At 39.7% G+C, this 21,977-nt stretch overlaps 1 protein-coding gene across 4 annotated transcripts in view; it reads right to left on the bottom strand.

Moving 5' to 3' along the window:
- Positions 1 to 21,977, bottom strand: part of RCAN2 (regulator of calcineurin 2) — an 88,472-nt gene that overhangs the window by 18,380 nt on the left and 48,115 nt on the right. The window lies entirely within an intron of this gene.

Here is a 21,977-nt window from a genome sequence, read left to right as displayed (position 1 = left end):
TCAGTTTCTAAAGTTCTTTTCTTTTTAATGAACAAAATTAGCACAAAATAGGAACATACTAATTACAGCTGCTGATTACTCACACTTGATTGTTATCATTTATGACAGCCAATGCAGAGGACAAACAGAGCACCAGTCAAGGAAAAAATGAGAACTGGAGTAACAGACACAAGTTAAAAGCCACAGAGTAGAAGGGCAAAGCTATACACTCCTGGGCTAAAATCTACTTCTGCTTCTAAACAGGAGCTCACATGGAAGCCAAGATCCTGGTAAATTACACGCTAAAAGTAATCACTGAAATGCAGTCACAAGGAGGCAAACAAAATACTGGGCATATCTGGAAAAGTATTTCCAGGAAAGCAAGGAAAGTATTAACAACATTTTACAGACCATTATTATACCTCATTAAAGATGTGGAGATTGTTGCCTGTATCTCAGATGGATTAAGCCAAACTTGAGTTGATTCAGATAAGGGTTACAGCGAATGAATAATTTACTGAGTAAGAAATGAAAATAATGGCTTCTTTAGCAAAGCAAAGAATGAGAAGAGATGGGACAGCCATCAGTAGTTTACCAGAACTGTATAAAGATGAAGATTAGAAGACTGTGCTGGTATAAAACAAGTGGAGACTATAGGCATAAATAGGTTTAAGCTAGAACTTAAAGAAGGTTTCAAACATCAGAGTAATGATGCAGAAACAACCTTCCAATTACAACAGCAGCAGTAAATGATTTTTTTTTAAGATTGAATGTGGTTAGTTCATGTGAGAGACTATGACAAAGTATCCACACTAGCTGTGTTGTAAAACATGACTGCCTGAATTAGCAAGTGAATTGCATTCCAACACAGCAAGTTCCTGTGATTTATTTGAAAACATTTCTTTCATAAAGAGCACTACTGGTATTGTGTTCATTCAGGACAAAAGCCAAGGCCTAATTCAAATCCATGGAAATCTTTTCACAGACATCAGTGAGCTCTGGATTAGAGCCCTAGAACTCAGAACACAAATTACATTCTATTATTCAGTGTGTTTACACACATTATCACCCTTGTTACACACTTGGTTTAGGAGATGGCTGTGATTTAAAACTTTAGACTAATCCTTTTTCATAGTTTTGCACATAAAGCAAGTATTTTTCCCACTTTAATCTTTCCTGGTCATTTAGATAAAAGATAATCTAAGGAACTACCTATAAAATAAAGAATCACAGAATTATAGAATGGTGGGGGTTGGAAGAGACCTCTAGAGATCATCCAGTCCAACCATCTGCTCAAGCAGGTTCCCCTCAATCAGGATGCACAAAGGAATCTGTCCCAGTGGTTTTGAAAACCTCCCAAGAATGAGACTCCACAGTCTCGCTGGGCAGCTTGTGCCAGAGCTGTCTCTTCTGAAAATACCTGAAAATAGTTTGTGGTGAGGTTGGGATTGGTCTCTTCTCTGAGGTAACAAGGCATAAGACAAGAACAAACAGCCTCCAGTTGCACCAGGGGAGGTTTAGATTGGAGAGTGGAAAGAATTTCTTCCCCCAAAGCGCTGTCCAGTTTTGAAAGAGGCTGCCCAGGGAAGTGGTGGCATCACCATTCCTGGAGGTATTTAAAAGACATGTAGATGAGGTGCTGAGAGACATGGTTTAGTGGTGGACTTGGAAGAGTCAGGTTAAATGTTGACCTGAATGATCTTAAAGGTCTTTTCCAACCTAAATGATTCTATGATAAAAAATTCTACCGACAGAATAAATCCTCATTTATAACAAAGAGGATGGGCACACAGTTTAATTCTAAAGGGAATAAAGAAATCATTAATCTGCTACACATTTAAAAAACAGTAATATAGAAACCTAGAAAATATCAGCTGTAATGTCAGGATTGGCACAGTTCATGCCACATGAAGGGTACTGCAACGACCTAGTCTGGATTTTGTGTATGGCTCTTCTCATGCAGGATTAAGGAAGATGGAAGCAAACTTCAAGAACAATAGAAGAAGCCTGCAAGGATGATCAGAGGTGAGCCTGTCTCTGGAAGTAAAGGTAGATGATCTTCCCTTGGGAAACAGAAACTAAGGTATGATGTGACAATGTGTTTCCTGCTTCATCTAAGAATACGGAAGTCAGTAAATGATGTGAAAGGAATGGGAACATTCAAATGAAATAGCATCAGTATTAAAGACTGTGTATTAAAAGATTTGGACTCAAATTGAGGAGGTTATTTACCATTAGACCCATACAATTTCAAAATGTCATTGTCCAGGAAGTAGCAAAAAGGCTAATGACTGTCATGAAAAGGATAGGAAGGAAAGATGACAGGACAGCACTATGCATTTCTGTGGTCTGGAAAAAAAAAGAAAAAAAAAGAAAAAGGGGTTCTGATATGTCTTATCAGAACTTTGCAGATTTGGGTTCACCTCAACTGCTTTTAACAATTATCTCATGAGCCACAGAAAACAAGCAAGCAGCTTGATAAAACTAGCAGGTGAAAATTCCTTAAATGGCAAGAACTTCTGCAAGCATCCAGTGTAAACAGCAGCCTGATCAATGCTCAGATTACCTGCTTCTAGAAGGTAAAATGGCCCAGGAAACTTTGGAAGTGCATCTGAAAAAGCTCTATGAATTTTCAATTAAAATTCTGGGAGTGCTGGAAAGGGACAAAATATTTGAAACTAATTATGATGATGATCAATAAATACCTCCCGTGTTCTTATCCTTATGCTAGGAGTATTAAAATACAGGTTTATCACTCAAACATCACTTCAAGGCACAGGTCTTCAGGCCCTAGCTTATTATTTTACTTTTCACTGAGGGTAACCGTAGTCAGGAGTGTGGAAGCTTCCTAATACCTCCTTACTAAGCCATTATTTGAATAAAATATTCAGACTGAGTACTACAGTCTGAATGTTGGTTTGCAGAAAGTTTCTTCTGTTAGCAAAGGAAATCCCTCATACCATCCCACAGGTGGAAACAGCAACAAAAAAATGCAGTAGAAAATATGTGTCCTTCCACCTGTCATTCATCAGGGTACATTTTAAGATGGTAACATTTCTACATGTGACATATTTTGAAGGGGGTAAAAACCAGGGGACACTGGGTATTTTGTCAGGTAACCAGAATTGCCACGTACTCTGCAATGACTGCTAGTTACCGCCCTGTCTAAAAATATCTCACCATGGAACTCAGTGCAAAGTCCTGCCCATCTCTTCCTGAGGTTAGATGAGAGCATTGAGATGGGGGTGAAAAGAGCCTGGGTTCGTTTACTTGTATAAAACAAAGCACTGACTAGCCTCTTCTAAAATCATGCACCCAGGTTTACTACCCCAGTTCATACAGTTTGCTGTTCCGTGCTGGGCCTTCCGTGGTTTTTAAGGAGTGAAGGTCAGGTAAATTACGAGCCAAAGAGGAAACCATATATAAGCCAAAATAAATTTCAAGGTTGGACTCTGAGAGCAGCAGGTTAAAAAATGCATTCAATCTTGCTCTCCGTGGTTAAATCAAGCCTGACTTGCTTGCACTATTGCAATCCTGCTAAAGGAGATCCTAATACCTTCAAGCTTCACTATGTAAAGAACATACATTTGGTATTCCACTCATGACACTGCGTGACCATGTTGCTCCGCTCTTTGCAGCGAACCAACCCTAACCAGAACACGTGCTGCCCACAAAGCACATCTGTGCACCCACTCAGGCTGCTTTGGAGGCAACTTCTAGATCTCACAGGCTGTGTCCACGTTTTCGCTTTCATTTTGTGCCAGAATCATTCTGACAGCAGAAATATTTTGATATAATGCTTCCAGCTTACAGATCCAGAGCCTTGCTCCAGAGAGAGGCTTTCAGAAAGTGTAACAGACATTACACAATGAGGTATAAGAGAGTTGTAATTCATCACCTCATAAAAACTTGTGATGACAAAACGTAAGTACAAAATTGAAACAAGCTTGACAGCTCCATCTCACACCAAGCCTGAGGCAGTAAGAGCCATCCCTCATTACCAGTCGTCCTGCACGAGGACAGTCCACCAAAGCATGATAGCACTGCAGAGAGCACTGCAAAGCTGCTGGTGAACAAAACAAGACAGACCCCCTGCCTCTTGAAGAATCAGCTCAACTAAATAAATTTATGTTCAGCCTCCAACTCATCAGCACAACAAAAGGTACAGAGATACTATCTGCCCCAAAGCTTAATGGAAATGGCAATCACATTTCAGAAGAGGCTGACAAATGTCAGGGGCACAGAATTTTGCTGCATTGCCTTTTCTGTTTTTAACCAGCTCACATCCCTGTTTACCTCAATGTGACGCACATTCCTCCTGCTTAGCTCCACTGATCTGGAAACCAAAGGCTCCTTCAAGATGAAATAAATTGTTCCTGTGGCAATGCCAAGGGGCTGATTTAATATAGTTTGGAGACTTCTCAATTCAATTTCACACCCAAAGATTGAGCTAAAAGAAAAATCCTCACTTTACATTTCCTCTTTATACAAACACTGCTATTTTACTGTATCACCAGCAATAGCTTTTCTAAGCACTCCATATTGAAGTACTCCAATTCCAGATGCCATTCTAGCTCCCTGAAATGCTGGAAGTACTCTTTCAAACTTGGTGGCCAAGTGCACACTGTATGACAAGATCTGCTCACTTCAGCCTCAGTAATAGAGGCTGTTCTGCAGAGACTTCATTCTTTGTTCCATGAGAAACTAATTTTTATTCCTGTGCTAGCTACCATTTTATGCAACATCACTCGAGAGTATATATTTTTTTTGCCTCCCCCCTCCCCTTTTCAGTCATATTTGCCATTGAAAAAAAAAGATCAGCAAGAACAAGTTTGTGAAGGATTTAATGCAATTTCTGCTTTCCAAATAGCAGCCTTATATTTTGGCTTGAGAATGATAAAAATAATACTATTATTAAAGACATGAGAAAAGATTCAGACTGTCCCAAAAAAAAGGCTTTTGCTTCTTTTAAGAATTAAAACAATAACTGAGTAAATGTGTGTAGTCAACTCCAAGGAGCATATCTGCATTGGATTTAAGAATATACACAGTATAATACTGGCAATCAATTTTGTCTTGTTGCTGCAAACATTTAAGCCCAACAATCAATTTGGAACAAATTACTCTGTCTATGTTTAGCCTGTTTCAATAATTCCTAAAGTTCCTATTATTTTAATTTAGCAAACAAAATAAATAAAGAAAAGCATCCTTAATTAGTTTTTTACCAATAGCTGCTGTGTTTATACCAATAAGGAGCAGATCTCTACAGCAAAACAGTTGGTGCTGAGGACTTTCTGATCAGATGCCATGGACTGAATGCCTATCAGCAGTTGGAGCATATTAGGCACACTACTGGAGTGTATCTTCTATATTAATTTCATCTGAAAAGTATCCAGTTCATGAACTACTCTGTAATGTGAACAAAAAGCACAGCTAATGAAGCTCAAGAGAAAAGTCACCCCATGAGAATCCCCAGGTCAGACTGGAAATGCTAACCTAGACACAGGCCAGTGTCTCTCATAAGAATAGTTAGATGACACTCCTGGAAAAACCCTGAAAAATTTAAAATAAATTAAATACCTAGGGACAAAAGTAAATAAGGGACTGGTAGTCAAACTTGTGCAGGAAGCTAGGATCTAAATTACGCATTATGAGAAGCTGCTAGTTCATACTAACTGTATAAACTCAAGGACTTTAAGAATAGCTATATAAATATCCATCTTCGCTGTTTCTTCACTAATCTTTGACAACTTGAGTTTCATCCTCCTCAGCCCTCTGGAGTTGTACCACCCTCCTCTTCTCTGTGGTGGCACTGAGGCAAGGACAGACTTGCTTCTAGTCACAGTGGCCACTCACAGCCAACCATGGGAGTAGAATCAGTGTTTCCGTAACTTGTTCAAGAGCATCTTACATCTACAAGCATACAAAAACCTGGTCAGAGCATCTAGAAAGCTCAATCTCTTAAAAATCTGTTAGGGAGCCTGGTGAAGTGTTATGGTGCAGCTCTGTTGTGGTCAGTCATGCAGAATCAGGAACTCACTGTACAGAATGCTAAATGCAAGAAGGAAATATAATAAAGAGAACATGAAGAGCTGAGGAAATTTGTTTTATTTATACTCTTGGAAATGCAATGTTGTAAAACAACCATAAAACACATACTGTTCATTCCCTGTCTCTGTCAACTCTGTTAAACTAGAAAAATAAACAAGAAAAAGCCATGGGACAGTTTAAACAAATAAAATGCTTGCTTTGCCCATTCCTGATTTAGTATTTGGCCTACAGTGATCAACATTTATAGTAGTTCAGCTGTTTCTCATCATGGTCACAGGGAATGCTTTTGCCTTTCCTTTCCCTCTCCCCCAACAACTGAAAACTGCACTAACATGACTAAACATACAGCTTTGCCTTGTCTGGATGTAGAAAGGACACAGACAGCTTTGAAAATTACTATTAGAAAAGGACAATTAAGAGAAACAGAAGACAATCTAATGTCATGTTCCTCCTTAAATGCTATTTAACTGCTGAAAAAAGGTATGACGGAAAAGTATTGACCCATCAACATCTATACTCAGAAGATTAGTAAAAAGATCTCTACTGAAGTGAAGCTTCACATACAAAGAAAATCTACCCAGAGACAAAAATGTAGAAGTCAGTTTTCACTTAAGGCATTAGTCTTCCTTTGCACCAAAACAAAACCCAAAGAGTTTTGTCCTATCCTCCCTTTGCCTCTCTCCCTTCCATTGCAGCCCATAGTAAGAGACAGAATCTGCAGTGCTGTGACCATTGTCTAACGCTCTGGTTGCACTCTTTGACTGTTTCTTATTCTTGCCAGTCTGGCTCGACCATCTGTCATCTGCCGTCGAATGCTTCATTTGCGATTACTCAAGCAGGTCTGTTGTCTGTGCACATGTGAACAGCTCTGAGAAGTGACAGCCTCTGAGACTGGAGTCTCGCTGTATGATAAAGATACATCAAGGACAAAAATATGCTATCTCCAACTGGGAGACTGAATGAAGTCTGCAGCAAACCCACATTAACTGCATGTGAACAGTGCTTCAAGCATGACGGTAGACAAAAAAAAACAAGTAACAGAAATAAATATATAAGGAAGAGAGAGAAAAAAAGCTAAGAAAAAAATCACCCTTGGGCTGGAAAGGAGTAAAGGTGTACACTGAGGAAACTTTCTGCTTACATACATAACAAATATAGGCATATAGGAAACTCTTTCTAGGATCTATTTCCAGTTTAAATAAACTTCAGTGAAAAAAAAAAAGGTGTTTGAAATATTTCTATCCTTAGAGAGGCTGTTTTCCCCCTCATCAGAGGTCAGAGTCTTAGGAAGACTCCAGGACCCTTAGCTGCAAAAATATGGAAACAGCAAAGAAATGCCATACAGTAATCTACTTGCCTAATTAAAAAAACTGCAACAGCTTTTTTTTTTTCATTTGTAGTATAAACCATGATGCTTAATTAGTCTCTAGAACTCTACAGTGTTACAGTATTAATGAAATCGATACTTTAGCACATGTCAGGAAAATGGGCTTGTGCAAGGCAGAAGAGAGGTTTTGGGTGGACTTGGTAAGCCAGTGCCCAGCACCCATGAAGGACTTACTAAGATGCCAGACCCAAGCTCTGTACCACAGAGCTTGGTAGGCGTTGGAAGGGACCTTTAGAAATCATCTGGTCCAACTCCCTTGCAAAAGCAGGTCCACCTAGATAAGGTCACATAGGAGTGTGTCCAGGCAGGTCTTGAAGACCTCCAAGGAAGGAGACTCCACACCCTCCCTGGGCAGCCTGTGCCACTGCTCCCTCACCTGAACAGTGAAATAGGTTTTTTCTTATGTTTAAGTAGAACTTTTTGTGTTCCAGCTTCATCCCATTACCCCTTGTCCTGTTGCTAGATACAATAGAAAAAAATGGATGCCCCAACCTCTTGGCATCCCACCATTTAGATATTTGTAAATATTAATAAGACTCCCCCTTAATCTCCTCAGGTCCATAACAGCAGAAAGATAAGGAATGGTTTCTTTTTGCCTCCACAGCTGCTAGTACTGTCCACTACCAGACAGGATATGGACAAAAGAATTTCAATCGTACCGTGATATAATTGTTTTATTAGGCAGATGGAAGAAACCCCAGGGTGAAAAGCAAATATTCCTGACCAAACTGCTCCCATGTCATTTTTCAACCAACTGGACAATTTCCAGTTGGCACAGGTTTTGTTTAGAAACAAGAATTAGAAAGCAGACTAATCCTATCTTACAGCTAAAAACAGCACTGCTCTTATCAAAATAATTTTCATTTCCTGATGTGAAAAATGTATCAGTAACAGCATGGTATTAAAAATATACTGGACTGGCATTATGAAACTGAAGCTGTTCTTGAGAGAAGCTTGTATCCAGAGCAATCAGTAAGAAGGCAACAAGCCCAGGGACTGGCAAGCAGAGTGGTAACCAAATGTAGCTTTTATTTTTAAAACAACTTGTCCACAGGAAGAATAAGTAGGACATACAAAAAATAATTAGCATCCCATAGAGTCCAGTCTCTTGCCCTGTGGCACTGTTTCACATAATCTCTGTGTCCAAGAAAGGTACATGCCTTGCAAATGCCATTATGGACTCTATAATGCATGTATCTACAGTTGGAGACAAGCTCGAGGAGGTAGGCTTTGAGGTCAGTGGGATTTTCAAAGCACTAAAGTTTGGTGCAAATAGATTCTAAGTGACATTGGAAGACATGGGACCACCAATTTTGGGGGGACTAGTTGGCCACAAGAAAGGGAGGTAAGGTCTTCACTACTGAGGTTACATCTTCAAATGGCAGAGGGTCTCTCAGAACACTCAGCCTGATGCACAGACTATACCCACATTTGACTTCAAATCACTACACTGCAGAAGCAGTGGCAGCTGTAGCCTTAACAACAGAAGTTACACTTTTCCATTTCAATTTCAACTGAAAAAAATGTAGGATTTAATCAGTATGGGGTACTAGTATCTAATTAAGGACAAATTACCTACTACCAAACTACAGTGGAACAAGTTCATCCTACCAATCCCTCAGGAGAGCCCACAAATTCTCAGTAAGGGGTACTCAAATCAGAAACACAAGAGATTTGGTCTTCCTATACAGAAACCTTGAATTTGATGGAAAACATCTAGGAGATAATAAATCAAAAGAGGTTAAAAGCAAGGGTACCTTTCTACAGATGAGTGGTCTCAAAATAGATTAGGTCAATATATAATCAGCCACACATTTCATTTTACACCAGCGCACACTCTTTTTAATTATCATTTTACCATGCTTATACCAATTACTTATTCCCAAAGTAATTTCTCCTTATCCAAGACCTTTTATTGATAAAACTCTTAATATTCATTTGCCCTGCTTGTGCTTCACTACAAAACCATATAAACTATAAAACTATAATATAATTAAAGCTGAAGCAGAAATTTTAGCAAACACCAAGCCACTGACTTTATAAAATAATCTGCTTTGTTTTCTAGGATGTGGGATGCATTGAGCAACGTCCTATTTTGAGAATGCTATTATATGTAAAACAAATGTGATTTTTAGCAATATTTGGTGACACCAAGCTCTCTCCCCACCCCAAGAAACATCACTACTTTGGGAGTTAAAATTGTGGACAGGTAGCTTAAATCAGTAGTTTTTTAACATCTTCAGTCTTAGTATCTGCTCCAAAACCTAGAAATAGATATCTAAACATCTTTACTCTTTATTCATTTATTTTAAAAATTCAGACAAAAATGCATCAGCTTCCCAAACCTCTAAAGCTTTAAGTATGCCAATAAATTACTTCTGTCTAACATAAGCAGCATACTTGTTATGGCCCAGCATTTGGCTTTGCTCCCGGCTGTCGTCATTAATAAGAATTTTTTTAGTTCAATGATTCTGAGATTATGGTTCAAGGACTAGCAGTTGCCTGCAGAAAACTGTCTGGTTGTGCAAGTCCTGGAATTCCTGTAACATAATCAGCTGTTTCTGAAGATAAAGGTATGACCTTTCACACTTCGGTAGTTTTATTCCCAGGATCTGCAAACAAGATGGCAACGTAGAATCTCATTTTAAGACAAAAAAATATGTGCACCCAAAAAGTCTAACGAGCCTGAATAGACAAATGAAGGAGAGACAAAATTGCTCGAGAGACAAACCTCCAATAGCAAGACTACAAAAATTGGCCAGTGGCCACATGAACATAGAACCAAAACTAACAAACTGCCACTCCACAGAATTAACGTGCTTGGGAATACCACAGCAATATCCATAGCTAGAGGGCTTTCAGTCGGCTCAACAATAGATACATAAAAGTATCCACCTCTTGCAAACCACTACCCAAGCACCAACTGGGATTAGATTTTTATTATACAAATGCAGGCTCTGAGCAGAATATACCACCCCCACCAACCCACTTCTTCAAAAACTAACTCTAACAGCAGAGTGTAAACACTGAAAGGGTATTCTCACAGAATCACAGGCTGTCATCCTGACCTCTCTTCTAAGCTTCTAAAGTTCTTGCAGGTCTGCTACCTTCTCTCCGGTTGTCTGCATTTGCTGTAGAGAACATTGAAAATTAGCCATGGTAGCCCAGAAAAATGTACCAGAGAGAAAATAAGCAGTATGCATTTGCCTCTGAACATCCAGAAATTACATGCAGGGAATCCCATCCTGGGGTGCATCTAAATAAGTGTGGGCAGTAGGTCAAGGGAGGGGATTCTGCCTCTCTGCTCCTCTCTGGTGAGACACCCACTGCAGTGCTCCCTCCAGTTCTGGGGCACCAGCATAAGGACCTGGAGCTGTTGGAGCAAGTCCAGAGGAGGCCAAAAATGATCATAAGGCTGGAGCACCTCTGCTATGGAGATAGGTTGAAAGATGGAGATGGACTTTTTAGCAGGGCCTGTAGCAACATGACAAAGGACAATGTTTTTAAACTAAAAGAGGGGTGATCTAGATAAGAGGCAAGGAAGAAATTTTTTAACGAGTGGTGAGGCCCTAGCACTGATTGTTCAGAGAGGCTGTGGCTGCCCCATCCCTGGAAATGTTCAAGGTCAGGTTGCATGGGTCTTTATGCAACCTGGTCTAATGGAAGGTGTCCCTGCCCACAACAGGGGGATAGGAGGACTGGAACTAGATGATATTGGAAGGTCCCTTCCAACCCAAACCATTCTATGATTGTACATTTGTTTTGATACTGCTGACCATTACTGCAATTCACTAGAACAGGAGATTTGCATCATACAACTGTTTGGACACAAAAATTTCTTCATATAGCTGTGTTTTTCATTTCTTTTCAGATGTACTCCTTTGCAATGAATTTCATTCTGCTGTTTAATTTAAGTTTGGTCAAAATTTTGACCCTGCCCCATCAGCACCGTGTCATCTACTTTTGTTTTTTTTACACTTTTTCCTCTGTTGACTAGTGTCATTAATCTCAACCCAGTTTCAGGAAGAAACCTGTGCGTTAATCTACTTAAATGTCTTCATCATTTGAGGATGAACCATTCCTCATTTAGAAATTTTTCAAACAACTGTGCACCCACCTTATGGAAATTATATTTAGACTGTAGATTACTTCTGAAGATGACTTAAACAGCATGAAAGCTTTAATCAAAATATCTAACTTCCATGTCTCCTTTGTTCCCCTTATCCATTTGCTCTGACAAACAAGGAAGACATTGTTCTGACATGATTTGCTCTAGACAATCCAGGCCTAATTATTCCAAACGTATTTCAAAAATTCAAGTTAGATAAAAAGATCTGGAATTATTCAGGCCTTTCTGCCCCTCTTTCTTTTAAACACAAATGTTACTCCCATCTCCCATGCTTACCAGCATCTCTGTAACCTATGAATTCTCAAAGGTAACTTCAAATAGTAGAAGTATTACTTCAACCACATCCTAAAACATTCTTTGATAGCTTTAATCCGGTCCTCTACGCTTGAAGAACTGCCCTACCTCTGTATTTCTAGCAGTTTTCCCCTGCTCTGGTCACTTCCAGGGTTGGGTTTGTTTTATTTTTTTTCCTATTAATTTAGCTGATTATCTGTCAAGCACTTTATATAACATACATGAAATCAGTCGTATCATAACCCTCCCCACATTGTTTGCTATGTGTGAACCTTGCTGTTAATGGATTTGCAAATTGTTTTCCTCTTACTCTCTTCTTTCCTTTTTTCTATGCATCACAAGATTTTTTTCTGTTGTCATTTAAATCCTCTGCTAATTGAAATTTGTTTTGTGATTTTGCACACTTGGTTTTCACTTTATACACAAATCTTTAAAATGCTGTAGTGCCAAAAGAGTATCTGACCAAGCTATAAGAGTCTCTTAAAGTAGGTCCCATCTGCCCTTTGCATAAGGCCAGAAAATCTCCATTATGCATCCAAAAGTGCCTCCTTAACTGTCAATTCTCATACACTTCTTGGTCTCTCACATTATCTCCTTAGGAGACAATACTTACCAGCTCCATAAGGTTGCTGGAAATGATATTTTTTTAATAAAAAAACCCAACAAACCAATAATTTTCCTTGTTCACCTGACCTCAGACTTTTTTGATTTCAACAGCTTTCTCCAAGAGTACCCGTCATTGTTAATTTCTTACTTAATTGTTAAGATCAAAATTGAAAGTCAAATACAAATTATCTACAGCAACTTGCTGAGAGAAACATTATTATAATTTGATATGTCATGTCTTACAGCATCACTTACTGTTGGGATACTTTCAATATTTTAGAAATTATGATTTATTTCTAGTATCATCTACCACATTGGAAAATTCCTCTTGCATTCCACAAGGATGAAGCAAAAAGGAAGTCTGGGAAGTTAGGAAAAAAGATACATTAAAGAGAATAGGGGGGTTTATTTTGGTAGGGTTTACAAAATATTTTCCATCCCATGCAGTCATATGTATCTTAGTCAAGTCACATTCAATCTTTTAATGCCTTATAAGACACTTAACAAGAAAAGGTTTTGAGGAGGGAGTTGAAAGGAGAGCGGCAGCAGCCCAGAGTAAGAGTTCACAAATGGACTTTTTTATCTAGAATGGAAGACTGGAAGATGCTTTCAGGAAACAGAGAGCTGTCAAGACTAATCTATCTAAGGTTTCAGTGGTGCTAACAACTGCCTGGTGAAAGTTTTGTCACAAAGTCCTTTTTCTGACCATTGCCATGTTTTTCCAGAATCTTGTGTCAGCTTTTGCTCTCAAAATCCTTAAATCATTTCATCACACCATGAGAAGTCAAAGATGTCTGTTCTCACTTTGGTCTTCCATTGATTAATCTTGTTTTCACCAATACTCCCTCCATCCTGATTTCTCTGTTGCTGTCATCCACTTAATCAGAAGGCCTGCTACATCCTACCTTCCTGCCCCAGCCTCCACAGGAGTTTTCTCCATTCTTGTACCACAGAGGCACTGGGTAAAAAAAAAAAAAACCAAAAAAACCAAGTGTCCTATCATCGCACCGACTTCAGTCCTCTGAAAACCCATGCCCCCTTCCTCATTTCAGTCGTCTTTGTTAATAACCCTGACATTAAACCAGAGGACTTCCTCCTATGACCTGCTCCTTAAAGATACTTGCTTCTCCTAAATAAATGTTCCTCTTTGAGGTAGACTATTTCTGCTGTTGAGTTGGTTTTGGAGTGGTTGGGGTTTTTTTAATCAGTACTAGCAAATAAAATAAAAATTTCCCAAACAAAACCAACTGCCTCATCCGTCCCCCCCAAAAAAAACCCCAAACAAATCCAAAACAAAAACTCTCCGAAAAACCAGCTAAAATAACAGCTACAGAGCACTGGTGACTAAAAAAAATCCCAGTATAGTTCTAAGTATTTAGACAACGCAACAATGTGTATTCTTCTTGGTTTAGTTATTGGTTTTCTCTGAGAAACACAGAAAGGTAAGAAAAACTGAATTAACCTTGTCATCAGGTAAAAGAATACACAGCAAAGGTTGACGAAACTTGAGGCTGGCAAACTTGGAGTAAGACTTATACAGCAAGTGAAATAATCTTATCTCCTCCATAAATGCAATTTCATTTCTTGAGAGGATTTGCAGTTCTTTTACCATGATTTGTTCATCTACCTATATATACACCAGCACATCTGACCTACACAAATAAAAGAATAAATGAGATTTTATCAAGGTTACTGCTTCTCTGGCCATGACACAGGTATAACCCGGCAGAACTCATGTGGTATGATTCATCTGCCTGAATGCCTCAACCTTTTACGGCCAACGTACCAAGATTACTCAGTGGATATGTGAAACAGACAGGTACTTCTGCAAGTGACAAACTGAGGTGAAGAAATTACAGTGTACAGTTGCCTGCTGATACTACTCTGAGCACAATGGGTTATTGTGTTCTTCAGCTCAGTGACTATTATTTCAACAGTTAGGACTATCTCGTGCTGCAAAGCTGGAGCCTCTTCCATGCTGTAGTATATTTCTCCTGCTAACTATGAAGCCATCCTGCAAGATAAAGTCCATCTCTCTGTTCAGATGCTGACAGAATCTCAGGCAGGTTCTGAAAGGTCACAAATTTGGCCTAATTTAAAAAAAAAAAAACAAACAAAAAATAGTCAGTAACTAAGCAAAGCTCTTTGCTCTGTGGAAACCATCTAGAGCTCAAACAGCCTTTGAGATTTAACAGCTACAGAACCTAATTCTTAGAAACTAGGATTATTAATTACACCAGATCTGACACATTCCAATCCAATCCAGAAACTGATTTCCTGGTTCCTTAGTTCTCCATCTGCCAATGAAAGTACTTGGAACTCTACATCACTTTTAAGTTTTCTACCAATTTTAGTGGTACAGAACAGACATACTGCCAGCTCTGTGTGAACCCATCCAGCTGGTGTTCTATTGCAGCGTTTCCTGTGCAGAGATCCTGCAAGGGCAGTAAGGCTGCTTACTCCATCAGAGCTGCTACACCCAAAAGCTTCTCCTTGATTAGCACTAACTGAAATTCCAAATGAGGGCAGTTAAAAGCATCACTGATGTAAAGAACACTGATGATGTGAGAAAGTGACCCATGCTTTCAGGAATTAACATGAACAAAGCAGAAATCAGTCTGAATTCTAGATGGAAACACAGGCTGGAGCCAAACTTGTTGGCTGCATGTACATTTTATACAGAATGTCAATGAGAATTAAAAGGGAAGACGTTTATTATTTGGCCAGAAAAAAAGAAACGTATAATATCCTACACTGCAATTAATGCAGAGGACAGCTAAGCACTACTCATGCCTCAAGCTAGCAGCGATTGAGGCTTAGCTGTATGACCTGCGCCAAAAAAAGAGTGAAGACTAAACACATGGGAGTCAATAAAATAGTTACCCATAGAAGGGTTGAACAGGATAGTCTCAGAAGTCTCCCATGGGGGAAACTGTAGTTCTGTTGGCATTTAGAAGGAGAAGGTGCTTATTGACAATCATTATTAAGAAAGAAAACTTTCAGGAAAAGCCCATGTACACAGTCCTGGCACCACTATAAATATGTGTATAGAAAACACAAAATCCTGCAGCAACTGAGCAGTTGGACAGCATCTGAACCTGGGTAGCATATGTGTTAGCCAAGTGTTTGATAAACTTTGGTACACTTCTTGTCAGCGTCTCTTCCTCAAGGAAGAATTCACTCTTGAGATTACACTGTCATGGATGTTTGCATTCTAGCATATGATTAGACAGTATCTTCAAAAGCAAATATGCTGTTTAACACATGAACAAGCAAAACTAGATTTAATGCCTTTGGTAGAATCACCCCTAGAAAACATTAAAGGAATTGTCCAACCATGAAGTATATCCATTAGTCTACATGCAAAAGAATTTATTAAAGAGATATACAAAAGGTTGATGTAGACCTCTGTCTTAAAACGTGCAACTCTGCTCAATATCAAAGCTTAGATAATTCTAAGAAGCAGCAAACAGTATCAGTAAAACCTGAGACAAAACTACACACATACAGTACCTTCAGAGAAGACTAGATCACTCTAGGCCTAAAATTAATGTGACCTTGAAAAAATTCCTTGAGAAAAGCAGAAAGTATTTGAGTACTTTGTCTCTCTAGGTGGTTCTGAGAATTCTAACCAAAGTAAAGTTCTACTAAGAAATCAGTATTGTACTTGCATCTGTATTAAAAGTACCTCAGTCTGTAGCTGTAGTGATTAATCCTTCAAATCTTTTGAAGAAAATAATCATCTCTCCATTGCTCCTTACACAGGCTTGGCTACTTATCAGTATAATTGCAAGGTCCACCTCACCTTATTAACTGCCTTGGATTAATGCTGCCCCTTCTAGCAACACATTCTAGCTGTTACTTATTTTCACTTGACCAGAAATTTCTCATTGTCTGATTATCCCTACGAAAAGGAAATACCTTCTTGTGACTTCCAACAGAAAAGAGGATCAAAATTAATACAAAAAGAAGCCTCTGACTTGTTCTGCTGCTCACTGTTAAAAGGGTGAAGAATGAGACACAGAAAGCATTCCATATTCAGAGATGCATAAGCACCTGCAGGGGCTGACGACCTCCAGTGAAGCAGCAGCATTCCCTCTGAATCGAGAAAAAAGCAAATACAAATAATGGAAGATAAGCTTGAAGCACACATCATAGCCCTTAGAAGCCTTATGTTGTCTCACTCCTTCTTTGCATACTTCTTAAAGTGTTCAATTGCCCTCACAGAAGGGATGTTAGGACAAAGGCAATGCCTCAGCTATTTCTGACACAGGTTACAGGTAGCGCCTTAGCACGCAGCAGCACTGGGTTCAAAAGCCCCAAGTTTGCTGGAAGAGTCTCTAAGCGCTGACACTGAAGCCTTGCAGCGGGGTCAATGTGTTGGAAGCAGCACTACAGCTTCTGGGAAGTTTTGAAGAACAGAGAGAACAGGGCTTCCGTTACATTAGAAGTGGAAAGTGTCTCTGGACATATACGTGCTTATTTAGGTACTGAATATTTCCACTGCTTTTGCAATTTGTATTTACAATATTAAAAAAACATTAAAACATTAAAAAACAGATAAATTACAAACCTCTTAAAAGAAAGGTGACATCTTTTATCCTTCAATCTACCTTATCTGTTATATTAATATCACAGCTTTTTGAACACTGTAGAAGAGGTTGCACTTTGCTCTCCAAACCAAACAGCCCTATGTTTAAAGTGTTAATACAGATAGAGTAAATGAGCAAGAAAGTTAAGTGTTTTCAATCTTCTTCTTTCTTACTTGCAATAGATGAAGGCAGAAGGTAAGCACAGATCAAAAGACATGTGTATCTATTTCTCAAGGAGAACTACTGGATCTTGAAGATTTCACAGATGCAACATTATTTTCAAACAGAAAGCACTAGCAGGTACAAAAAATACTAGCAGAAGAAGTTAGATTCATTTCAAGTCAACAGGATATTTTAGGCAGTCATGCTGTTGTTTGGTTTCCTCTTTATATCCCTGTTCTGTGGACTCTTATACCTATGCAACAGTCTCTTCCCACAAATCAAGCTCACACAGCTAAGGAGAAGAACTGGAAAAAAAGAATTCCTGAAACTCTCCCAAACAAGTCATAATTCCTGTCACCAGGCAGCTGTTAGTATCCAAAGGAGCAGCAGTAGTCCTCTTTTTTCTACAGCTTTCTTTGCTTGACTCTAAACTTTTAACTTCAGAACATATCTATGCATGAACTGCTTTTACAGAGGACTGAAGCAGAGAGCAAAAACAAGAATCCAGTATGCTTTCACTCTCTAGACACCAGAAGTTTAGACATGATGTTAGATTGCCAAACCTCTCAAAGGCAACTGCAGGGCAATGCCTGATCTCCAAACCATCCATCCCAATCAACTAGTATTAGCAGTGTGTTCACTGGAGCATTTGGACTGAATAATGAGGAGTTTTCAGATTGCCAGAGATCCTGCTCCAGTGGGGATTAATCTCACAAAGTAACATGGTCAAAACAGTGAAGCTATTTCCACAGTTTGCTGACTGGTTCACATCCATTTTTCCCCCCCCATGCATTAAGGTAATTAAGATCATTGGTATTTCTTCTCTGCTATATTAATACCTTGTGGTCCCAATCACACCTTGCTGCCTACAAGAATTGTGTGTGTGAATGTAACTGAAGAGACAATATAAAGAATTATTAATAATAAGATAATATCCTGCTTAGAGTAAGAAGTATGAGATGAAATTCTCTTCCAGTGTTTCAGTGATGTCTGGAATTCCTCTGTTAGAAATAAACAATGTATTCATTAAGCCATTGCTTATGTAACAAATATCATTACACAAAATTACCATCTAGAGGCACCGGAAGAAGAATTTTAATTATCCAGGTGAACTTCAAAGTAGAACTGCACTTTGTGACTTCTATGTTTATCTTCTCAAAGTTTTCCAATTCCCAACATACAAGCACTGTACAGTTAGCAGCATCTTGATTAGCCTGACCCAGTTTTTTTTTAATATAAAAGACAATTCAAGGCAGCAGCTGATCAAAATCAAAAGGCCTGTTGGATAGGCTCATGAATGGTCAAACAACAGTGTCAGTGCTGTCCCACTGCCAGTTTCAGGGCACCCATACAAGCCTCTGGTTGTTGAAAGGATGAGCCACCCCAAACGTTGAAACTAAAAAAGCTTTGTCTTCAGCAGTAAGTAATCATTTTCCTGTTCCAGAGGCCAAATGGAAAAAACACAAGTACTTCCAAGCCTATCTGCAAGATGCTAAGAGTATAATGCCTACAGAATAAGGTCACTTCTATAGGTGGAAGAGCCGCAACAAGCTAAGCAGCTCACCCCAGTCCAAGCCCTGTGCCCCGTAGCAGCCTTGGCCTCTCCATAGTAACATCCCAGCACTGAAGGGCCATTGCTCTGGAGGACTGATAACTTTAGGAGTCACCATTGCTGTCTGCTGTGAGAGCTCCTGCTCTACGTCCCAAATACATACCAAGTTCTTTCACTGCAGGCCTGGCAAACAGGGCAACTCCTGTCCACCCCCCTTCTCAGTCTCCCAGGTGCATTCAACCCACGTGCTGCAAGTAGGACAATGATGGGTCAGCACAGACAACATCCTTCTCCAAAGCCACTCTTCAGTTCTCACCCTAAATCACAATAAAGTAAGCTATGCTGCAAGCATATCTTAAAATCTAAACCACAATCCTTGCTGACATTGGAGAACTACTTACTTCTACAGGACTAATAGCTTGTTTTAACAAATCTCATCAAGCACCACACATATCGTGAAATCTTTAATATATCTGTTCTACCACAGAAGGAACATTACTTTCATTCAGCTAGAAGGTTCCCTACAAAAAACAACTTTGCCCTATGTGAAGAGTACTATAGCAGACAAAAACTGAAAGGATAATGGCCTAGACTTCAGGCTTCAATACCACTTGTGCCTTCCAGTTTTTTTGTGCAGAAGGGCTCAAGCTGGGTGGAAGAGTGCATGCAGGAGAACAGCAGAGCGGGGAGAAAGCAGCATTTCTGTGCTTACTTTTCTCTTTTACTTCAACTTCCACACTCATCTCTTCTCAGAAATAGACTCCTTCTTTTTGAACCTTAAATCTTGATGTTCCCATCATCAGGTTGACTTTAATAACATGAAGGGAGACTTTCATAGGATGATGAGAACATCAAGACAGTGACAATACTGTCAACAAAAGACCCTCACCTTGACATAAATGACATACAAAAATCACAGAATGGTACAGGTTGGACAGCACCTCTAGCAACCATCCAGTCCAACCCCCTGCTAAAGCAAGTTTCCCCTTGATCAGGAGGCACAGGAACGTGTCCTGGCAGGTTTGGAAACCTCTCGAGAAGGCAAATCCACACCCTCCCTGGGCAGCCTGGGCTAGGGCTCCCTCACCTCAGCACCACACAAGTTTCTCCTCATGCTCAAGTGGAACTTACTGTGTTCCAGCTTATGCTCATTACCCCTTGCTTTGTCACTGGGCACTACCATAAAAAAGACTGGGCCCATTATCTTGACACCTGTTCTTTAAGTATTTTTAAGTGTTGATAGAATCCCCTCTCAGCCTTCTCTTTTCCAGGCTAAACAGCCCAGGTTCTCACAGTCTTTCCTCCTCAGACATGTTCCAGTTCCCTAATGATCTTGGTGGCACTGTGCTGGACTCTCCAGCAGTTCCCTGTTTTTCTTGCACTGGGGAGCCCGGAACTGGACACAGGACTCCAGATGTGGCTTTAACAGGGCAGAGGAGAGGAGGAGCAGAACCTCCCTCGACCTGCTGGCCACACTCTTTTTGATGCCCCCCAGGATGCCATTTGTCTTCTTAGCCACAAGGTCACATTGCTGGGACATGTTTACTTTGCTGCCCACCAGCATTTCCAGGTCCCTCTCCAGAGAGCTGCTCTCCAGCAGGTCACCCTCAGCCTGTCCTGGTGCAGGGGGCTGTTCTTTCAAAGGTGCGGGACTCTGCACTTGCCTGTGTTGGGACATGTGAACTGCTTTTGCAAACAAAACAACTTTTTTTCCCCTTCCTCCTCCCCCTGCAATTCTCCTAGGTCTGAGCAAAGAGTAGTAGATCTCTCTACCTTTAATGTATCAGCAGTGTTGAAACTTTCCTCTAAGAGGCTGCCTAGGCTGCAGCGTGCTGCACGCAAGGGCTGGGGATCAGTGCTCAGCAGTGAGGCCGGAGCCCTGGCAGCAGCCCAGCTGCGGCACCACTGCATGGAGGCTCCCGCCGCACAGTTTCTTGACAACTGTGTGAAAATCAGTCTGCAGTGAGCTTGTGGGTTACTGAGGACAGACTGTTTCCAGCATCTAAGCCAAACAACTTCAAAGTAGGCTTACCGTTTCCAAGCTGCAGTGCAGTCTGCAGTGCAGTCTCCATTGTAACTGTAACCAAAGTCTTTGCACTCAACATTTTAATTCAGACATCAGTAAAGAAAAAAAAGGGGGGAAAAGGGCAGTTGACACCGAAGCAAACAAAGTGCAGAAAGTTCAAGTAACATGATAGGCATAACAGTTCCCGTAATGCTTCTGTAACCTTTTTGTTCTCTTTCATCCTATGTTCCTGGCCATGCTTTTCAGATGCAGCAGCTTACATCAGGCTACAGTCTCACCAAAGTCAGCAGAAAGCTTTCTGCTGATCTTATAGAAGCCAAAATTTCGAGTTTTTCATTGCTACTGTCATACAACTAAGGACGCACGAAGATCACTAAAACTTTAATTTCTGGCACAGTCCTATGTTGAACATGGACCAGACACTCAAAAATGACAGTTACTCCAGGTACAAAGCTCACATCAAGGCAAATATTCCTAAATTTAAAAATTCCTAAATATAAAAAACCCCACACCCTATGTTCTTCAGTAAAAAAGAAGAGAGGGGAAAAAAAAAAAGCAGATGGACATTTTACTACTTCGAAACACTACAGGAAACATGTCCCAATGCAGAGGAGACTGCTCATGTGAAACATTCCTCTGAATTATTCACTGTTTCATTTCTAAATCCAGTATTAAACTGCTAAGAAAAAGCTTCTTAAGAAGAATCTCTTACTGGCAACACAAAAGCATCTGTGCAAAGTATACATGATATCACCTGGTAACAAAGTAATAAGGAAATAAAAATCATAATATCCTCTGGCAAATGAAAATGGGTTTATTTCGAGATATTTCCATTGGTTTCAGTGTTTGACTGAGAATTAAACAGAGCAGGGGACCAAAATTTGACCTCTGCTTTGTAAATCCTTATTCCCCTGTTCCTTTCTTTCAATACTAAGAACAATCGGATCAGAAACTGATGTTGTCCATATCTTTGTCCTTTAAATAAACTGCTGAATACCATTGTATTGCGCCTGTGAGCTCTTTCAGATGATCTGTGAAAAGCATCCTTGAAATTCCTCTTACAAACTTAATTTGCAGTGATTTTTTTTTTTAGTAATATGAGAATAAATGAAAAAGATAATTGATTTCAACAGTAAGCAATTACGCATAATGATTTTTCTACAGCAGTTGTCTAATTAAGAGACTATGAGCCCAGCATA

Source organism: Colius striatus, chromosome 2 (assembly GCF_028858725.1).
Source record: "Colius striatus isolate bColStr4 chromosome 2, bColStr4.1.hap1, whole genome shotgun sequence".
Classification (NCBI taxonomy): domain Eukaryota; kingdom Metazoa; phylum Chordata; class Aves; order Coliiformes; family Coliidae; genus Colius; species Colius striatus.
This window is presented reverse-complemented; position numbering and strand designations above follow the sequence as displayed.